Source organism: Phalangium opilio, unplaced genomic scaffold (assembly GCF_054372755.1).
Source record: "Phalangium opilio isolate 3A_F unplaced genomic scaffold, DU_Popi_V2 ptg000246l_1, whole genome shotgun sequence".
Lineage (NCBI taxonomy): Eukaryota > Metazoa > Arthropoda > Arachnida > Opiliones > Phalangiidae > Phalangium > Phalangium opilio.
The window spans coordinates 4,489,578-4,507,989 of NW_028324225.1; the positions used below are offsets into that span (position 1 = coordinate 4,489,578).

Sequence of the window (18,412 nt, forward strand, 5' to 3'; positions counted from 1 at the left end):
GCAGAGTGGCGCAGTGGAAGCGTGCTGGGCCCATAACCCAGAGGTCCGTGGATCGAAACTACGCTCTGCTAAGTTTATGCAAAATATCACTTGCTATTTTGATATATGTTAGTTTGTTCATACAATTATCATGTAAGCAGAGTGGCGCAGTGGAAGCGTGCTGGGCCCATAACCCAGAGGTCCGTGGATCAAACCCACGCTCTGCTAAATTAATGCAAAATAGCACTTGCTATTTTATATATGTTAGTTTGTTCATACAATGACCATGTAAGCAGAGTGGCGCAGTGGAAGCCTGCTGGGCCCATAACCCAGATGTCCGTGGATCGAAACTACGCTCTGCTAAATTTATGCAAAATATCACTTGCTATTTTGTTATATGTTAGTTTGTTCATACACTTATCATGTAAGCAGAGTGGCGCAGTGGAAGCGTGCTGGGCCCATAACCCAGAGGTCCGTGGATCGAACCCACGCTCTGCTAAATTAATGCAAAATATCACTTGCTATTTTGTTATATGTTAGTTTGTTCATACACTTATCATGTAAGCAGAGTGGCCTAGTGGAAGCCTGCTGGGCCCATAACCCAGAAGTCCGTGGATCGAAACTACGCTCTGCTAAATTTATGCAAAATATCACTTGCTATTTTGTTATATGTTAGTTTGTTCATACACTTATCATGTAAGCAGAGTGGCGCAGTGGAAGCGTGCTGGGCCCATAACCAAGAGGTCCGTGGATCGAACCCACGCTCTGCTAAATTAATGCAAAATAGCACTTGCTATTTTATATATGTTAGTTTGTTCATACAATGATCATGTAAGCAGAGTGGCGCAGTGGAAGCCTGCTGGGCCCATAACCCAGATGTCCGTGGATCGAAACTACGCTCTGCTAAATTTATGCAAAATATCACTTGCTATTTTGTTATATGTTAGTTTGTTCATACAATGATCATGTAAGCAGAGTGGCGCAGTGGAAGCCTGCTGGGCCCATAACCCAGATGTCCGTGGATCGAAACTACGCTCTGCTAAATTTATGCAAAATATCACTTGCTATTTTGATATATGTTAGTTTGTTCATACAATTATCATGTAAGCAGAGTGGCGCAGTGGAAGCGTGCTGGGCCCATAACCCAGAGGTCCGTGGATCGAAACTACGCTCTGCTAAGTTTATGCAAAATATCACTTGCTATTTTGATATATGTTAGTTTGTTCATACAATTATCATGTAAGCAGAGTGGCGCAGTGGAAGCGTGCTGGGCCCATAACCCAGAGGTCCGTGGATCAAACCCACGCTCTGCTAAATTAATGCAAAATAGCACTTGCTATTTTATATATGTTAGTTTGTTCATACAATGATCATGTAAGCAGAGTGGCGCAGTGGAAGCCTGCTGGGCCCATAACCCAGATGTCCGTGGATCGAAACTACGCTCTGCTAAATTTATGCAAAATATCACTTGCTATTTTGATATATGTTAGTTTGTTCATACAATTATCATGTAAGCAGAGTGGCGCAGTGGAAGCTGGCTGGGCCCATAACCCAGAGGTCCGTGGATCGAAACCACGCTCTGCTAAATTAATGAAAAATAGCACTTGCTATTTTTTATAAATGATAGTTTGTTCATACAATGATCATGTAAGCAGAGTGGCGCAGTGGAAGCTTGCTGGGCCCATAACCCAGAGGTCCGTGGATCGAAACTACGCTCTGCTAAATTTATGCAAAATATCACTTGCTATTTTGATATATGTAAGTTTGTTCATACAATTATCATGTAAGCAGAGTGGCACAGTGGAAGCGTGCTGGGCCCATAACCCAGAGGTCCGTGGATCGAACCCACGCTCTGCTAAATTAATGCAAAATAGCACTTGCTATTTATATATGTTAGTTTGTTCATACAATGATCATGTAAGCAGAGTGGCGCAGTGGAAGCCTGCTGGGCCCATAACCCAGATGTCCGTGGATCGAAACTACGCTCTGCTAAATTTATGCAAAATATCACTTGCTATTTTGTATATGTTAGTTTGTTCATACAATTATCATGTAAGCAGAGTGGCGCAGTGGAAGCGTGCTGGGCCCATAACCCAGACGTCCAAGGATCGAAACCACGCTCTGCTAAATTAGCTAAAAATAGCACTTGCTATTTTTTAAATATGATAGTTTGTTCATACAATGATAATGTAAGCAGAGTGGCGCAGTGGAAGCGTGCTGGGCCCATAACCCAGAGGTCCGTGGATCGAAACTACGCTCTGCTAAATTTATGCAAAATATCACTTGCTATTTTGATATATGTTAGTTTGTTCATACAATGATCATGTAAGCAGAGTGGCGCAGTGGAAGCTTGCTGGGCCCATAACCCAGAGGTCCGTGGATCGAAATCACGCTCTGCTAAATTAATGCAAAATAGCACTTGCTATTTTGATATATGTTAGTTTGTTCATACAATTACCATGTAATCAGAGTGGCGCAGTGGAAGCGTGCTGGGCCCATAACCCAGAGGTCCGTGGATCGAACCCACGCTCTGCTAAATTAATGCAAAATAGCACTTGCTATTTTGTATATGTTAGTTTGTTTATACAATTATCATGTAAGCAGAGTGGCGCAGTGGAAGCGTGCTGGGCCCATAACCCAGACGTCCGTGGATCGAAACCACGCTCTGCTAAATTAGCTAAAAATGGCACTTGCTATTTTATATATGTTAGTTTGTTCATACAATGATCATGTAAGCAGAGTGGCGCAAGGGAAGCCTGCTGGGCCCATAACCCAGAGGTCCGTGGATCGAAACCACGCTCTGCTAAATTAATGCAAAATAGCACTTGCTTTTTTATATATGTTAGTTTGTTCATACAATGATCATGTAAGCAGAGTGGCGCAGTGGAAGCTTGCTGGGCCCATAACCCAGAGGTCCGTGGATCGAAATCACGCTCTGCTAAATTAATGCAAAATAGCACTTGCTATTTTGATATATGTTAGTTTGTTCATACAATTACCATGTAATCAGAGTGGCGCAGTGGAAGCGTGCTGGGCCCATAACCCAGAGGTCCGTGGATCGAACCCACGCTCTGCTAAATTAATGCAAAATAGCACTTGCTATTTTGTATATGTTAGTTTGTTTATACAATTATCATGTAAGCAGAGTGGCGCAGTGGAAGCGTGCTGGGCCCATAACCCAGACGTCCGTGGATCGAAACCACGCTCTGCTAAATTAGCTAAAAATGGCACTTGCTATTTTATATATGTTAGTTTGTTCATACAATGATCATGTAAGCAGAGTGGCGCAAGGGAAGCCTGCTGGGCCCATAACCCAGAGGTCCGTGGATCGAAACCACGCTCTGCTAAATTAATGCAAAATAGCACTTGCTTTTTTATATATGTTAGTTTGTTCATACAATGATCATGTAAGCAGAGTGGCGCAGTGGAAGCTTGCTGGGCCCATAACCCAGAGGTCCGTGGATCGAAATCACGCTCTGCTAAATTAATGCAAAATAGCACTTGCTATTTTGATATATGTTAGTTTGTTCATACAATTATCATGTAAGCAGAGTGGCGCAGTGGAAGCGTGCTGGATCCATAACCCAGAGGTCCGTGGATCGAAACTACGCTCTGCTAAATTTATGCAAAATATCACTTGCTATTTTGATATATGTTAGTTTGTTCATACAATTATCATGTAAGCAGAGTGGCGCAGTGGAAGCGTGCTGGGCCCATAACCCAGAGGTCCGTGGATCGAACCCACGCTCTGCTAAATTAATGCAAAATAGCACTTGCTATTTTGTATATGTTAGTTTGTTTATACAATTATCATGTAAGCAGAGTGGCGCAGTGGAAGCGTGCTGGGCCCATAACCCAGACGTCCGTGGATCGAAACCACGCTCTGCTAAATTAGCTAAAAATGGCACTTGCTATTTTATATATGTTAGTTTGTTCATACAATGATCATGTAAGCAGAGTGGCGCAAGGGAAGCCTGCTGGGCCCATAACCCAGAGGTCCGTGGATCGAAACCACGCTCTGCTAAATTAATGCAAAATAGCACTTGCTTTTTTATATATGTTAGTTTGTTCATACAATGATCATGTAAGCAGAGTGGCGCAAGGGAAGCCTGCTGGGCCCATAACCCAGAGGTCCGTGGATCGAAACCACGCTCTGCTAAATTAATGCAAAATAGCACTTGCTTTTTTATATATGTTAGTTTGTTCATACAATGATCATGTAAGCAGAGTGGCGCAGTGGAAGCTTGCTGGGCCCATAACCCAGAGGTCCGTGGATCGAAATCACGCTCTGCTAAATTAATGCAAAATAGCACTTGCTATTTTGATATATGTTAGTTTGTTCATACAATTACCATGTAATCAGAGTGGCGCAGTGGAAGCGTGCTGGGCCCATAACCCAGAGGTCCGTGGATCGAACCCACGCTCTGCTAAATTAATGCAAAATAGCACTTGCTATTTTGTATATGTTAGTTTGTTTATACAATTATCATGTAAGCAGAGTGGCGCAGTGGAAGCGTGCTGGGCCCATAACCCAGACGTCCGTGGATCGAAACCACGCTCTGCTAAATTAGCTAAAAATGGCACTTGCTATTTTATATATGTTAGTTTGTTCATACAATGATCATGTAAGCAGAGTGGCGCAAGGGAAGCCTGCTGGGCCCATAACCCAGAGGTCCGTGGATCGAAACCACGCTCTGCTAAATTAATGCAAAATAGCACTTGCTTTTTTATATATGTTAGTTTGTTCATACAATGATCATGTAAGCAGAGTGGCGCAGTGGAAGCTTGCTGGGCCCATAACCCAGAGGTCCGTGGATCGAAATCACGCTCTGCTAAATTAATGCAAAATAGCACTTGCTATTTTGATATATGTTAGTTTGTTCATACAATTATCATGTAAGCAGAGTGGCGCAGTGGAAGCGTGCTGGATCCATAACCCAGAGGTCCGTGGATCGAAACTACGCTCTGCTAAATTTATGCAAAATATCACTTGCTATTTTGATATATGTTAGTTTGTTCATACAATTATCATGTAAGCAGAGTGGCGCAGTGGAAGCGTGCTGGGCCCATAACCCAGAGGTCCGTGGATCGAAACTACGCTCTGCTAAATTTATGCAAAATATCACTTGCTATTTTGATATATGTTAGTTTGTTCATACAATTATCATGTAAGCAGAGTGGCGCAGTGGAAGCGTGCTGGGCCCATAACCCAGAGGTCCGTGGATCGAACCCACGCTCTGCTAAATTAATGCAAAATAGCACTTGCTATTTTATATATGTTAGTTTGTTCATACAATGATCATGTAAGCAGAGTGGCGCAGTGGAAGCCTGCTGGGCCCATAACCCAGATGTCCGTGGATCGAAACTACGCTCTGCTAAATTTATGCAAAATATCACTTGCTATTTTGATATATGTTAGTTTGTTCATACAATTATCATGTAAGCAGAGTGGCGCAGTGGAAGCTGGCTGGGCCCATAGCCCAGAGGTCCGTGGATCGAACCCACGCTCTGCTAAATTAATGCAAAATAGCACTTGCTATTTTATATATGTTAGTTTGTTCATACAATGATCATGTAAGCAGAGTGGCGCAGTGGAAGCCTGCTGGGCCCATAACCCAGATGTCCGTGGTTCGAAACTACGCTCTGCTAAATTTATGCAAAATATCACTTGCTATTTTGATATATGTTAGTTTGTTCATACAATTATCATGTAAGCAGAGTGGCGCAGTGGAAGCGTGCTGGGCCCATAACCCAGAGGTCCGTGGATCGAAACTACGCTCTGCTAAATTTATGCAAAATATCACTTGCTATTTTGATATATGTTAGTTTGTTCATACAATTATCATGTAAGCAGAGTGGCGCAGTGGAAGCGTGCTGGGCCCATAACCCAGAGGTCCGTGGATCGAACCCACGCTCTGCTAAATTAATGCAAAATAGCACTTGCTATTTTATATATGTTAGTTTGTTCATACAATGATCATGTAAGCAGAGTGGCGCAGTGGAAGCCTGCTGGGCCCATAACCCAGATGTCCGTGGATGGAAACTACGCTCTGCTAAATTTATGCAAAATATCACTTGCTATTTTGATATATGTTAGTTTGTTCATACAATGATCATGTAAGCAGAGTGGCGCAGTGGAAGCGTGCTGGGCCCATAACCCAGAGGTCCGTGGATCGAAACTACGCTCTGCTAAGTTTATGCAAAATATCACTTGCTATTTTGATATATGTTAGTTTGTTCATACAATTATCATGTAAGCAGAGTGGCGCAGTGGAAGCGTGCTGGGCCCATAACCCAGAGGTCCGTGGATCAAACCCACGCTCTGCTAAATTAATGCAAAATAGCACTTGCTATTTTATATATGTTAGTTTGTTCATACAATGATCATGTAAGCAGAGTGGCGCAGTGGAAGCCTGCTGGGCCCATAACCCAGATGTCCGTGGATCGAAACTACGCTCTGCTAAATTAATGCAAAATAGCACTTGCTATTTTGATATATGTTAGTTTGTTCATACAATTACCATGTAATCAGAGTGGCGCAGTGGAAGCGTGCTGGGCCCATAACCCAGAGGTCCGTGGATCGAACCCACGCTCTGCTAAATTAATGCAAAATAGCACTTGCTATTTTGTATATGTTAGTTTGTTTATACAATTATCATGTAAGCAGAGTGGCGCAGTGGACGCGTGCTGGGCCCATAACCCAGACGTCCGTGGATCGAAACCACGCTCTGCTAAATTAGCTAAAAATGGCACTTGCTATTTTATATATGTTAATTTGTTCATACAATGATCATGTAAGCAGAGTGGCGCAAGGGAAGCCTGCTGGGCCCATAACCCAGAGGTCCGTGGATCGAAACCACGCTCTGCTAAATTAATGCAAAATAGCACTTGCTTTTTTATATATGTTAGTTTGTTCATACAATGATCATGTAAGCAGAGTGGCGCAGTGGAAGCTTGCTGGGCCCATAACCCAGAGGTCCGTGGATCGAAATCACGCTCTGCTAAATTAATGCAAAATAGCACTTGCTATTTTGATATATGTTAGTTTGTTCATACAATTATCATGTAAGCAGAGTGGCGCAGTGGAAGCGTGCTGGATCCATAACCCAGAGGTCCGTGGATCGAAACTACGCTCTGCTAAATTTATGCAAAATATCACTTGCTATTTTGATATATGTTAGTTTGTTCATACAATTATCATGTAAGCAGAGTGGCGCAGTGGAAGCGTGCTGGGCCCATAACCCAGAGGTCCGTGGATCGAAACTACGCTCTGCTAAATTTATGCAAAATATCACTTGCTATTTTGATATATGTTAGTTTGTTCATACAATTATCATGTAAGCAGAGTGGCGCAGTGGAAGCGTGCTGGGCCCATAACCCAGAGGTCCGTGGATCGAACCCACGCTCTGCTAAATTAATGCAAAATAGCACTTGCTATTTTATATATGTTAGTTTGTTCATACAATGATCATGTAAGCAGAGTGGCGCAGTGGAAGCCTGCTGGGCCCATAACCCAGATGTCCGTGGATCGAAACTACGCTCTGCTAAATTTATGCAAAATATCACTTGCTATTTTGATATATGTTAGTTTGTTCATACAATTATCATGTAAGCAGAGTGGCGCAGTGGAAGCTGGCTGGGATCATAGCCTAGAGGTCCGTGGATCGAACCCACGCTCTGCTAAATTAATGCAAAATAGCACTTGCTATTTTATATATGTTAGTTTGTTCATACAATGATCATGTAAGCAGAGTGGCGCAGTGGAAGCCTGCTGGGCCCATAACCCAGATGTCCGTGGTTCGAAACTACGCTCTGCTAAATTTATGCAAAATATCACTTGCTATTTTGATATATGTTAGTTTGTTCATACAATTATCATGTAAGCAGAGTGGCGCAGTGGAAGCGTGCTGGGCCCATAACCCAGAGGTCCGTGGATCGAAACTACGCTCTGCTAAATTTATGCAAAATATCACTTGCTATTTTGATATATGTTAGTTTGTTCATACAATTATCATGTAAGCAGAGTGGCGCAGTGGAAGCGTGCTGGGCCCATAACCCAGAGGTCCGTGGATCGAACCCACGCTCTGCTAAATTAATGCAAAATAGCACTTGCTATTTTATATATGTTAGTTTGTTCATACAATGATCATGTAAGCAGAGTGGCGCAGTGGAAGCCTGCTGGGCCCATAACCCAGATGTCCGTGGATGGAAACTACGCTCTGCTAAATTTATGCAAAATATCACTTGCTATTTTGATATATGTTAGTTTGTTCATACAATGATCATGTAAGCAGAGTGGCGCAGTGGAAGCGTGCTGGGCCCATAACCCAGAGGTCCGTGGATCGAAACTACGCTCTGCTAAGTTTATGCAAAATATCACTTGCTATTTTGATATATGTTAGTTTGTTCATACAATTATCATGTAAGCAGAGTGGCGCAGTGGAAGCGTGCTGGGCCCATAACCCAGAGGTCCGTGGATCAAACCCACGCTCTGCTAAATTAATGCAAAATAGCACTTGCTATTTTATATATGTTAGTTTGTTCATACAATGATCATGTAAGCAGAGTGGCGCAGTGGAAGCCTGCTGGGCCCATAACCCAGATGTCCGTGGATCGAAACTACGCTCTGCTAAATTTATGCAAAATATCACTTGCTATTTTGTTATATGTTAGTTTGTTCATACACTTATCATGTAAGCAGAGTGGCGCAGTGGAAGCGTGCTGGGCCCATAACCCAGAGGTCCGTGGATCGAACCCACGCTCTGCTAAATTAATGCAAAATATCACTTGCTATTTTGTTATATGTTAGTTTGTTCATACACTTATCATGTAAGCAGAGTGGCGCAGTGGAAGCCTGCTGGGCCCATAACCCAGATGTCCGTGGATCGAAACTACGCTCTGCTAAATTTATGCAAAATATCACTTGCTATTTTGTTATATGTTAGTTTGTTCATACACTTATCATGTAAGCAGAGTGGCGCAGTGGAAGCGTGCTGGGCCCATAACCCAGAGGTCCGTGGATCGAACCCACGCTCTGCTAAATTAATGCAAAATAGCACTTGCTATTTTATATATGTTAGTTTGTTCATACAATGATCATGTAAGCAGAGTGGCGCAGTGGAAGCCTGCTGGGCCCATAACCCAGATGTCCGTGGATCGAAACTACGCTCTGCTAAATTTATGCAAAATATCACTTGCTATTTTGTTATATGTTAGTTTGTTCATACAATGATCATGTAAGCAGAGTGGCGCAGTGGAAGCCTGCTGGGCCCATAACCCAGATGTCCGTGGATCGAAACTACGCTCTGCTAAATTTATGCAAAATATCACTTGCTATTTTGATATATGTTAGTTTGTTCATACAATTATCATGTAAGCAGAGTGGCGCAGTGGATGCGTGCTGGGCCCATAACCCAGAGGTCCGTGGATCGAAACTACGCTCTGCTAAGTTTATGCAAAATATCACTTGCTATTTTGATATATGTTAGTTTGTTCATACAATTATCATGTAAGCAGAGTGGCGCAGTGGAAGCGTGCTGGGCCCATAACCCAGAGGTCCGTGGATCAAACCCACGCTCTGCTAAATTAATGCAAAATAGCACTTGCTATTTTATATATGTTAGTTTGTTCATACAATGATCATGTAAGCAGAGTGGCGCAGTGGAAGCCTGCTGGGCCCATAACCCAGATGTCCGTGGATCGAAACTACGCTCTGCTAAATTTATGCAAAATATCACTTGCTATTTTGTTATATGTTAGTTTGTTCATACACTTATCATGTAAGCAGAGTGGCGCAGTGGAAGCGTGCTGGGCCCATAACCCAGAGGTCCGTGGATCGAACCCACGCTCTGCTAAATTAATGCAAAATATCACTTGCTATTTTGTATATGTTAGTTTGTTTATACAATTATCATGTAAGCAGAGTGGCGCAGTGGAAGCGTGCTGGGCCCATAACCCAGACGTCCGTGGATCGAAACCACGCTCTGCTAAATTAGCTAAAAATGGCACTTGCTATTTTATATATGTTAGTTTGTTCATACAATAATCATGTAAGCAGAGTGGCGCAAGGGAAGCCTGCTGGGCCCATAACCCAGAGGTCCGTGGATCGAAACCACGCTCTACTAAATTAATGCAAAATAGCACTTGCTTTTTTATATATGTTAGTTTGTTCATACAATGATCATGTAAGCAGAGTGGCGCAGTGGAAGCTTGCTGGGCCCATAACCCAGAGGTCCGTGGATCGAAATCACGCTCTGCTAAATTAATGCAAAATAGCACTTGCTATTTTGATATATGTTAGTTTGTTCATACAATTATCATGTAAGCAGAGTGGCGCAGTGGAAGCGTGCTGGATCCATAACCCAGAGGTCCGTGGATCGAAACTACGCTCTGCTAAATTTATGCAAAATATCACTTGCTATTTTGATATATGTTAGTTTGTTCATACAATTATCATGTAAGCAGAGTGGCGCAGTGGAAGCGTGCTGGGCCCATAACCCAGAGGTCCGTGGATCGAAACTACGCTCTGCTAAATTTATGCAAAATATCACTTGCTATTTTGATATATGTTAGTTTGTTCATACAATTATCATGTAAGCAGAGTGGCGCAGTGGAAGCGTGCTGGGCCCATAACCCAGAGGTCCGTGGATCGAACCCACGCTCTGCTAAATTAATGCAAAATAGCACTTGCTATTTTATATATGTTAGTTTGTTCATACAATGATCATGTAAGCAGAGTGGCGCAGTGGAAGCCTGCTGGGCCCATAACCCAGATGTCCGTGGATCGAAACTACGCTCTGCTAAATTTATGCAAAATATCACTTGCTATTTTGATATATGTTAGTTTGTTCATACAATTATCATGTAAGCAGAGTGGCGCAGTGGTAGCTGGCTGGGCCCATAGCCCAGAGGTCCGTGGATCGAACCCACGCTCTGCTAAATTAATGCAAAATAGCACTTGCTATTTTATATATGTTAGTTTGTTCATACAATGATCATGTAAGCAGAGTGGCGCAGTGGAAGCCTGCTGGGCCCATAACCCAGATGTCCGTGGATCGAAACTACGCTCTGCTAAATTTATGCAAAATATCACTTGCTATTTTGATATATGTTAGTTTGTTCATACAATTATCATGTAAGCAGAGTGGCGCAGTGGAAGCGTGCTGGGCCCATAACCCAGAGGTCCGTGGATCGAAACTACGCTCTGCTAAATTTATGCAAAATATCACTTGCTATTTTGATATATGTTAGTTTGTTCATACAATTATCATGTAAGCAGAGTGGCGCAGTGGAAGCGTGCTGGGCCCATAACCCAGAGGTCCGTGGATCGAACCCACGCTCTGCTAAATTAATGCAAAATAGCACTTGCTATTTTATATATGTTAGTTTGTTCATACAATGATCATGTAAGCAGAGTGGCGCAGTGGAAGCCTGCTGGGCCCATAACCCAGATGTCCGTGGATGGAAACTACGCTCTGCTAAATTTATGCAAAATATCACTTGCTATTTTGATATATGTTAGTTTGTTCATACAATTATCATGTAAGCAGAGTGGCGCAGTGGAAGCGTGCTGGGCCCATAACCCAGAGGTCCGTGGATCGAAACTACGCTCTGCTAAGTTTATGCAAAATATCACTTGCTATTTTGATATATGTTAGTTTGTTCATACAATTATCATGTAAGCAGAGTGGCGCAGTGGAAGCGTGCTGGGCCCATAACCCAGAGGTCCGTGGATCAAACCCACGCTCTGCTAAATTAATGCAAAATAGCACTTGCTATTTTATATATGTTAGTTTGTTCATACAATGATCATGTAAGCAGAGTGGCGCAGTGGAAGCCTGCTGGGCCCATAACCCAGATGTCCGTGGATCGAAACTACGCTCTGCTAAATTTATGCAAAATATCACTTGCTATTTTGTTATATGTTAGTTTGTTCATACACTTATCATGTAAGCAGAGTGGCGCAGTGGAAGCGTGCTGGGCCCATAACCCAGAGGTCCGTGGATCGAACCCACGCTCTGCTAAATTAATGCAAAATATCACTTGCTATTTTGTTATATGTTAGTTTGTTCATACACTTATCATGTAAGCAGAGTGGCGCAGTGGAAGCCTGCTGGGCCCATAACCCAGATGTCCGTGGATCGAAACTACGCTCTGCTAAATTTATGCAAAATATCACTTGCTATTTTGTTATATGTTAGTTTGTTCATACACTTATCATGTAAGCAGAGTGGCGCAGTGGAAGCGTGCTGGGCCCATAACCCAGAGGTCCGTGGATCGAACCCTCGCTCTGCTAAATTAATGCAAAATAGCACTTGCTATTTTATATATGTTAGTTTGTTCATACAATGATCATGTAAGCAGAGTGGCGCAGTGGAAGCGTGCTGGGCCCATAACCCAGAGGTCCGTGGATCGAAACTACGCTCTGCTAAGTTTATGCAAAATATCACTTGCTATTTTGATATATGTTAGTTTGTTCATACAATTATCATGTAAGCAGAGTGGCGCAGTGGAAGCGTGTTGGGCCCATAACCCAGATGTCCGTGGATGGAACCCTCGCTCTGCTAAATTAATGCAAAATAGCACTTGCTATTTTATATATGTTAGTTTGTTCATACAATTATCATGTAAGCAGAGTGGCGCAGTGGAAGCGTGCTGGGCCCATAACCCAGAGGTCCGTGGATCGAAACTACGCTCTGCTAAGTTTATGCAAAATATCACTTGCTATTTTGATATATGTTAGTTTGTTCATACAATTATCATGTAAGCAGAGTGGCGCAGTGGAAGCGTGTTGGGCCCATAACCCAGATGTCCGTGGATGGAAACTACGCTCTGCTAAATTTATGCAAAATATCACTTGCTATTTTGATATATGTTAGTTTGTTCATACAATTATCATGTAAGCAGAGTGGCGCAGTGGAAGCGTGCTGGGCCCATAACCCAGAGGTCCGTGGATCGAAACTACGCTCTGCTAAGTTTATGCAAAATATCACTTGCTATTTTGATATATGTTAGTTTGTTCATACAATTATCATGTAAGCAGAGTGGCGCAGTGGAAGCGTGCTGGGCCCATAACCCAGAGGTCCGTGGATCAAACCCACGCTCTGCTAAATTAATGCAAAATAGCACTTGCTATTTTATATATGTTAGTTTGTTCATACAATGATCATGTAAGCAGAGTGGCGCAGTGGAAGCCTGCTGGGCCCATAACCCAGAGGTCCGTGGATCAAACCCACGCTCTGCTAAATTAATGCAAAATAGCACTTGCTATTTTATATATGTTAGTTTGTTCATACAATGATCATGTAAGCAGAGTGGCGCAGTGGAAGCCTGCTGGGCCCATAACCCAGATGTCCGTGGATCGAAACTACGCTCTGCTAAATTTATGCAAAATATCACTTGCTATTTTGTTATATGTTAGTTTGTTCATACACTTATCATGTAAGCAGAGTGGCGCAGTGGAAGCGTGCTGGGCCCATAACCCAGAGGTCCGTGGATCGAACCCACGCTCTGCTAAATTAATGCAAAATATCACTTGCTATTTTGTTATATGTTAGTTTGTTCATACACTTATCATGTAAGCAGAGTGGCGCAGTGGAAGCCTGCTGGGCCCAAAACCCAGATGACCGTGGATCGAAACTACGCTCTGCTAAATTTATGCAAAATATCACTTGCTATTTTGTTATATGTTAGTTTGTTCATACACTTATCATGTAAGCAGAGTGGCGCAGTGGAAGCGTGCTGGGCCCATAACCCAGAGGTCCGTGGATCGAACCCACGCTCTGCTAAATTAATGCAAAATAGCACTTGCTATTTTATATATGTTAGTTTGTTCATACAATGATCATGTAAGCAGAGTGGCGCAGTGGAAGCCTGCTGGGCCCATAACCCAGATGTCCGTGGATCGAAACTACGCTCTGCTAAATTTATGCAAAATATCACTTGCTATTTTGTTATATGTTAGTTTGTTCATACAATGATCATGTAAGCAGAGTGGCGCAGTGGAAGCCTGCTGGGCCCATAACCCAGATGTCCGTGGATGGAAACTACGCTCTGCTAAATTTATGCAAAATATCACTTGCTATTTTGATATATGTTAGATTGTTCATACAATTATCATGTAAGCAGAGTGGCGCAGTGGAAGCGTGCTGGGCCCATAACCCAGAGGTCCGTGGATCGAAACTACGCTCTGCTAAGTTTATGCAAAATATCACTTGCTATTTTGATATATGTTAGTTTGTTCATACAATTATCATGTAAGCAGAGTGGCGCAGTGGAAGCGTGCTGGGCCCATAACCCAGAGGTCCGTGGATCAAACCCACGCTCTGCTAAATTAATGCAAAATAGCACTTGCTATTTTATATATGTTAGTTTGTTCATACAATGATCATGTAAGCAGAGTGGCGCAGTGGAAGCCTGCTGGGCCCATAACCCAGAGGTCCGTGGATCAAACCCACGCTCTGCTAAATTAATGCAAAATAGCACTTGCTATTTTATATATGTTAGTTTGTTCATACAATGATCATGTAAGCAGAGTGGCGCAGTGGAAGCCTGCTGGGCCCATAACCCAGATGTCCGTGGATCGAAACTACGCTCTGCTAAATTTATGCAAAATATCACTTGCTATTTTGTTATATGTTAGTTTGTTCATACACTTATCATGTAAGCAGAGTGGCGCAGTGGAAGCGTGCTGGGCCCATAACCCAGAGGTCCGTGGATCGAACCCACGCTCTGCTAAATTAATGCAAAATATCACTTGCTATTTTGTTATATGTTAGTTTGTTCATACACTTATCATGTAAGCAGAGTGGCGCAGTGGAAGCCTGCTGGGCCCAAAACCCAGATGACCGTGGATCGAAACTACGCTCTGCTAAATTTATGCAAAATATCACTTGCTATTTTGTTATATGTTAGTTTGTTCATACACTTATCATGTAAGCAGAGTGGCGCAGTGGAAGCGTGCTGGGCCCATAACCCAGAGGTCCGTGGATCGAACCCACGCTCTGCTAAATTAATGCAAAATAGCACTTGCTATTTTATATATGTTAGTTTGTTCATACAATGATCATGTAAGCAGAGTGGCGCAGTGGAAGCCTGCTGGGCCCATAACCCAGATGTCCGTGGATCGAAACTACGCTCTGCTAAATTTATGCAAAATATCACTTGCTATTTTGTTATATGTTAGTTTGTTCATACAATGATCATGTAAGCAGAGTGGCGCAGTGGAAGCCTGCTGGGCCCATAACCCAGATGTCCGTGGATCGAAACTACGCTCTGCTAAATTTATGCAAAATATCACTTGCTATTTTGATATATGTTAGTTTGTTCATACAATTATCATGTAAGCAGAGTGGCGCAGTGGAAGCGTGCTGGGCCCATAACCCAGAGGTCCGTGGATCGAAACTACGCTCTGCTAAGTTTATGCAAAATATCACTTGCTATTTTGATATATGTTAGTTTGTTCATACAATTATCATGTAAGCAGAGTGGCGCAGTGGAAGCGTGCTGGGCCCATAACCCAGAGGTCCGTGGATCGAAACTACGCTCTGCTAAGTTTATGCAAAATATCACTTGCTATTTTGATATATGTTAGTTTGTTCATACAATTATCATGTAAGCAGAGTGGCGCAGTGGAAGCGTGCTGGGCCCATAACCCAGAGGTCCGTGGATCGAAACTACGCTCTGCTAAGTTTATGCAAAATATCACTTGCTATTTTGATATATGTTAGTTTGTTCATACAATTATCATGTAAGCAGAGTGGCGCAGTGGAAGCGTGCTGGGCCCATAACCCAGAGGTCCGTGGATCGAAACTACGCTCTGCTAAGTTTATGCAAAATATCACTTGCTATTTTGATATATGTTAGTTTGTTCATACAATTATCATGTAAGCAGAGTGGCGCAGTGGAAGCATGCTGGGCCCATAACCCAGAGGTCCGTGGATCGAAACTACGCTCTGCTAAGTTTATGCAAAATATCACTTGCTATTTTGATATATGTTAGTTTGTTCATACAATTATCATGTAAGCAGAGTGGCGCAGTGGAAGCGTGCTGGGCCCATAACCCAGAGGTCCGTGGATCGAAACTACGCTCTGCTAAGTTTATGCAAAATATCACTTGCTATTTTGATATATGTTAGTTTGTTCATACAATTATCATGTAAGCAGAGTGGCGCAGTGGAAGCCTGCTGGGCCCATAACCCAGATGTCCGTGGATCGAAACTACGCTCTGCTAAATTTATGCAAAATATCACTTGCTATTTTGTTATATGTTAGTTTGTTCATACAATTATCATGTAAGCAGAGTGGCGCAGTGGAAGCGTGCTGGGCCCATAACCCAGAGGTCCGTGGATCGAACCCACGCTCTGCTAAATTAATGCAAAATAGCACTTGCTATTTTATATATGTTAGTTTGTTCATACAATGATCATGTAAGCAGAGTGGCGCAGTGGAAGCCTGCTGGGCCCATAACCCAGATGTCCGTGGATCGAAACTACGCTCTGCTAAATTTATGCAAAATATCACTTGCTATTTTGATATATGTTAGTTTGTTCATACAATTATCATGTAAGCAGAGTGGCGCAGTGGAAGCTGGCTGGGCCCATAACCCAGAGGTCCGTGGATCGAAACCACGCTCTGCTAAATTAATGAAAAATAGCACTTGCTATTTTTTATAAATGATAGTTTGTTCATACAATGATCATGTAAGCAGAGTGGCGCAGTGGAAGCTTGCTGGGCCCATAACCCAGAGGTCCGTGGATCGAAATCACGCTCTGCTAAATTAATGCAAAATAGCACTTGCTATTTTGATATATGTTAGTTTGTTCATACAATTATCTTGTAAGCAGAGTGGCGCAGTGGAAGCGTGCTGGGCCCATAACCCAGAGGTCCGTGGATCGAAACTACGCTCTGCTAAATTTATGCAAAATATCACTTGCTATTTTGATATACGTTAGTTTGTTCATACAATTATCATGTAAGCAGAGTGGCGCAGTGGAAGCGTGCTGGGCCCATAACCCAGAGGTCCGTGGATCGAAACTACGCTCTGCTAAATTTATGCAAAATATCACTTGCTATTTTGATATATGTTAGTTTGTTCATACAATGATCATGTAAGCAGAGTGGCGCAGTGGAAGCCTGCTGGGCCCATAACCCAGATGTCCGTGGATCGAAACTACGCTCTGCTAAATTTATGCAAAATATCACTTGCTATTTTGTTATATGTTAGTTTGTTCATACAATTATCATGTAAGCAGAGTGGCGCAGTGGAAGCGTGCTGGGCCCATAACCCAGAGGTCCGTGGATCGAACCCACGCTCTGCTAAATTAATGCAAAATAGCACTTGCTATTTTATATATGTTAGTTTGTTCATACAATGATCATGTAAGCAGAGTGGCGCAGTGGAAGCCTGCTGGGCCCATAACCCAGATGTCCGTGGATCGAAACTACGCTCTGCTAAATTTATGCAAAATATCACTTGCTATTTTGTTATATGTTAGTTTGTTCATACAATGATCATGTAAGCAGAGTGGCGCAGTGGAAGCCTGCTGGGCCCATAACCCAGATGTCCGTGGATGGAAACTACGCTCTGCTAAATTTATGCAAAATATCACTTGCTATTTTGATATATGTTAGATTGTTCATACAATTATCATGTAAGCAGAGTGGCGCAGTGGAAGCGTGCTGGGCCCATAACCCAGAGGTCCGTGGATCGAAACTACGCTCTGCTAAGTTTATGCAAAATATCACTTGCTATTTTGATATATGTTAGTTTGTTCATACAATTATCATGTAAGCAGAGTGGCGCAGTGGAAGCGTGCTGGGCCCATAACCCAGAGGTCCGTGGATCAAACCCACGCTCTGCTAAATTAATGCAAAATAGCACTTGCTATTTTATATATGTTAGTTTGTTCATACAATGATCATGTAAGCAGAGTGGCGCAGTGGAAGCCTGCTGGGCCCATAACCCAGAGGTCCGTGGATCAAACCCACGCTCTGCTAAATTAATGCAAAATAGCACTTGCTATTTTATATATGTTAGTTTGTTCATACAATGATCATGTAAGCAGAGTGGCGCAGTGGAAGCCTGCTGGGCCCATAACCCAGATGTCCGTGGATCGAAACTACGCTCTGCTAAATTTATGCAAAATATCACTTGCTATTTTGTTATATGTTAGTTTGTTCATACACTTATCATGTAAGCAGAGTGGCGCAGTGGAAGCCTGCTGGGCCCATAACCCAGAGGTCCGTGGATCGAACCCACGCTCTGCTAAATTAATGCAAAATATCACTTGCTATTTTGTTATATGTTAGTTTGTTCATACACTTATCATGTAAGCAGAGTGGCGCAGTGGAAGCCTGCTGGGCCCAAAACCCAGATGACCGTGGATCGAAACTACGCTCTGCTAAATTTATGCAAAATATCACTTGCTATTTT

At 42.7% G+C, this 18,412-nt stretch overlaps 27 non-coding genes across 27 annotated transcripts; all 27 read left to right on the forward strand.

The window, feature by feature from the left end:
• The first annotated feature begins 135 nt into the window (after nucleotides 1–135).
• Nucleotides 136–207, forward strand: TRNAM-CAU (transfer RNA methionine (anticodon CAU)). The gene has a single exon. It is a non-coding gene; the product is annotated as a tRNA-Met (tRNA).
• A 199-nt stretch (nucleotides 208–406) lies between these two features.
• Nucleotides 407–478, forward strand: TRNAM-CAU (transfer RNA methionine (anticodon CAU)). Its single transcript has one exon. It is a non-coding gene; the product is annotated as a tRNA-Met (tRNA).
• Nucleotides 479–1,221: 743 nt separating this feature from the next.
• Nucleotides 1,222–1,293, forward strand: TRNAM-CAU (transfer RNA methionine (anticodon CAU)). The gene has a single exon. It is a non-coding gene; the product is annotated as a tRNA-Met (tRNA).
• A 2,368-nt stretch (nucleotides 1,294–3,661) lies between these two features.
• On the forward strand, nucleotides 3,662–3,733 carry TRNAM-CAU (transfer RNA methionine (anticodon CAU)). Its single transcript has one exon. It is a non-coding gene; the product is annotated as a tRNA-Met (tRNA).
• Nucleotides 3,734–5,150: 1,417 nt separating this feature from the next.
• On the forward strand, nucleotides 5,151–5,222 carry TRNAM-CAU (transfer RNA methionine (anticodon CAU)). Its single transcript has one exon. It is a non-coding gene; the product is annotated as a tRNA-Met (tRNA).
• A 606-nt stretch (nucleotides 5,223–5,828) lies between these two features.
• Nucleotides 5,829–5,900, forward strand: TRNAM-CAU (transfer RNA methionine (anticodon CAU)). Its single transcript has one exon. It is a non-coding gene; the product is annotated as a tRNA-Met (tRNA).
• Nucleotides 5,901–6,235: 335 nt separating this feature from the next.
• On the forward strand, nucleotides 6,236–6,307 carry TRNAM-CAU (transfer RNA methionine (anticodon CAU)). The gene has a single exon. It is a non-coding gene; the product is annotated as a tRNA-Met (tRNA).
• A 1,012-nt stretch (nucleotides 6,308–7,319) lies between these two features.
• Nucleotides 7,320–7,391, forward strand: TRNAM-CAU (transfer RNA methionine (anticodon CAU)). The gene has a single exon. It is a non-coding gene; the product is annotated as a tRNA-Met (tRNA).
• Nucleotides 7,392–7,997: 606 nt separating this feature from the next.
• TRNAM-CAU (transfer RNA methionine (anticodon CAU)) lies at nucleotides 7,998–8,069 on the forward strand. Its single transcript has one exon. It is a non-coding gene; the product is annotated as a tRNA-Met (tRNA).
• A 335-nt stretch (nucleotides 8,070–8,404) lies between these two features.
• On the forward strand, nucleotides 8,405–8,476 carry TRNAM-CAU (transfer RNA methionine (anticodon CAU)). Its single transcript has one exon. It is a non-coding gene; the product is annotated as a tRNA-Met (tRNA).
• Nucleotides 8,477–8,675: 199 nt separating this feature from the next.
• TRNAM-CAU (transfer RNA methionine (anticodon CAU)) lies at nucleotides 8,676–8,747 on the forward strand. Its single transcript has one exon. It is a non-coding gene; the product is annotated as a tRNA-Met (tRNA).
• Nucleotides 8,748–8,947: 200 nt separating this feature from the next.
• Nucleotides 8,948–9,019, forward strand: TRNAM-CAU (transfer RNA methionine (anticodon CAU)). Its single transcript has one exon. It is a non-coding gene; the product is annotated as a tRNA-Met (tRNA).
• A 471-nt stretch (nucleotides 9,020–9,490) lies between these two features.
• On the forward strand, nucleotides 9,491–9,562 carry TRNAM-CAU (transfer RNA methionine (anticodon CAU)). Its single transcript has one exon. It is a non-coding gene; the product is annotated as a tRNA-Met (tRNA).
• Nucleotides 9,563–9,761: 199 nt separating this feature from the next.
• On the forward strand, nucleotides 9,762–9,833 carry TRNAM-CAU (transfer RNA methionine (anticodon CAU)). Its single transcript has one exon. It is a non-coding gene; the product is annotated as a tRNA-Met (tRNA).
• Nucleotides 9,834–10,574: 741 nt separating this feature from the next.
• TRNAM-CAU (transfer RNA methionine (anticodon CAU)) lies at nucleotides 10,575–10,646 on the forward strand. Its single transcript has one exon. It is a non-coding gene; the product is annotated as a tRNA-Met (tRNA).
• A 606-nt stretch (nucleotides 10,647–11,252) lies between these two features.
• TRNAM-CAU (transfer RNA methionine (anticodon CAU)) lies at nucleotides 11,253–11,324 on the forward strand. Its single transcript has one exon. It is a non-coding gene; the product is annotated as a tRNA-Met (tRNA).
• A 335-nt stretch (nucleotides 11,325–11,659) lies between these two features.
• Nucleotides 11,660–11,731, forward strand: TRNAM-CAU (transfer RNA methionine (anticodon CAU)). Its single transcript has one exon. It is a non-coding gene; the product is annotated as a tRNA-Met (tRNA).
• Nucleotides 11,732–11,930: 199 nt separating this feature from the next.
• Nucleotides 11,931–12,002, forward strand: TRNAM-CAU (transfer RNA methionine (anticodon CAU)). Its single transcript has one exon. It is a non-coding gene; the product is annotated as a tRNA-Met (tRNA).
• Nucleotides 12,003–13,016: 1,014 nt separating this feature from the next.
• Nucleotides 13,017–13,088, forward strand: TRNAM-CAU (transfer RNA methionine (anticodon CAU)). Its single transcript has one exon. It is a non-coding gene; the product is annotated as a tRNA-Met (tRNA).
• A 334-nt stretch (nucleotides 13,089–13,422) lies between these two features.
• TRNAM-CAU (transfer RNA methionine (anticodon CAU)) lies at nucleotides 13,423–13,494 on the forward strand. Its single transcript has one exon. It is a non-coding gene; the product is annotated as a tRNA-Met (tRNA).
• Nucleotides 13,495–13,694: 200 nt separating this feature from the next.
• Nucleotides 13,695–13,766, forward strand: TRNAM-CAU (transfer RNA methionine (anticodon CAU)). Its single transcript has one exon. It is a non-coding gene; the product is annotated as a tRNA-Met (tRNA).
• Nucleotides 13,767–14,237: 471 nt separating this feature from the next.
• On the forward strand, nucleotides 14,238–14,309 carry TRNAM-CAU (transfer RNA methionine (anticodon CAU)). Its single transcript has one exon. It is a non-coding gene; the product is annotated as a tRNA-Met (tRNA).
• Nucleotides 14,310–14,643: 334 nt separating this feature from the next.
• On the forward strand, nucleotides 14,644–14,715 carry TRNAM-CAU (transfer RNA methionine (anticodon CAU)). Its single transcript has one exon. It is a non-coding gene; the product is annotated as a tRNA-Met (tRNA).
• A 200-nt stretch (nucleotides 14,716–14,915) lies between these two features.
• On the forward strand, nucleotides 14,916–14,987 carry TRNAM-CAU (transfer RNA methionine (anticodon CAU)). The gene has a single exon. It is a non-coding gene; the product is annotated as a tRNA-Met (tRNA).
• A 1,287-nt stretch (nucleotides 14,988–16,274) lies between these two features.
• On the forward strand, nucleotides 16,275–16,346 carry TRNAM-CAU (transfer RNA methionine (anticodon CAU)). Its single transcript has one exon. It is a non-coding gene; the product is annotated as a tRNA-Met (tRNA).
• Nucleotides 16,347–17,226: 880 nt separating this feature from the next.
• Nucleotides 17,227–17,298, forward strand: TRNAM-CAU (transfer RNA methionine (anticodon CAU)). The gene has a single exon. It is a non-coding gene; the product is annotated as a tRNA-Met (tRNA).
• A 471-nt stretch (nucleotides 17,299–17,769) lies between these two features.
• TRNAM-CAU (transfer RNA methionine (anticodon CAU)) lies at nucleotides 17,770–17,841 on the forward strand. Its single transcript has one exon. It is a non-coding gene; the product is annotated as a tRNA-Met (tRNA).
• Nucleotides 17,842–18,412: the final 571 nt, after the last annotated feature.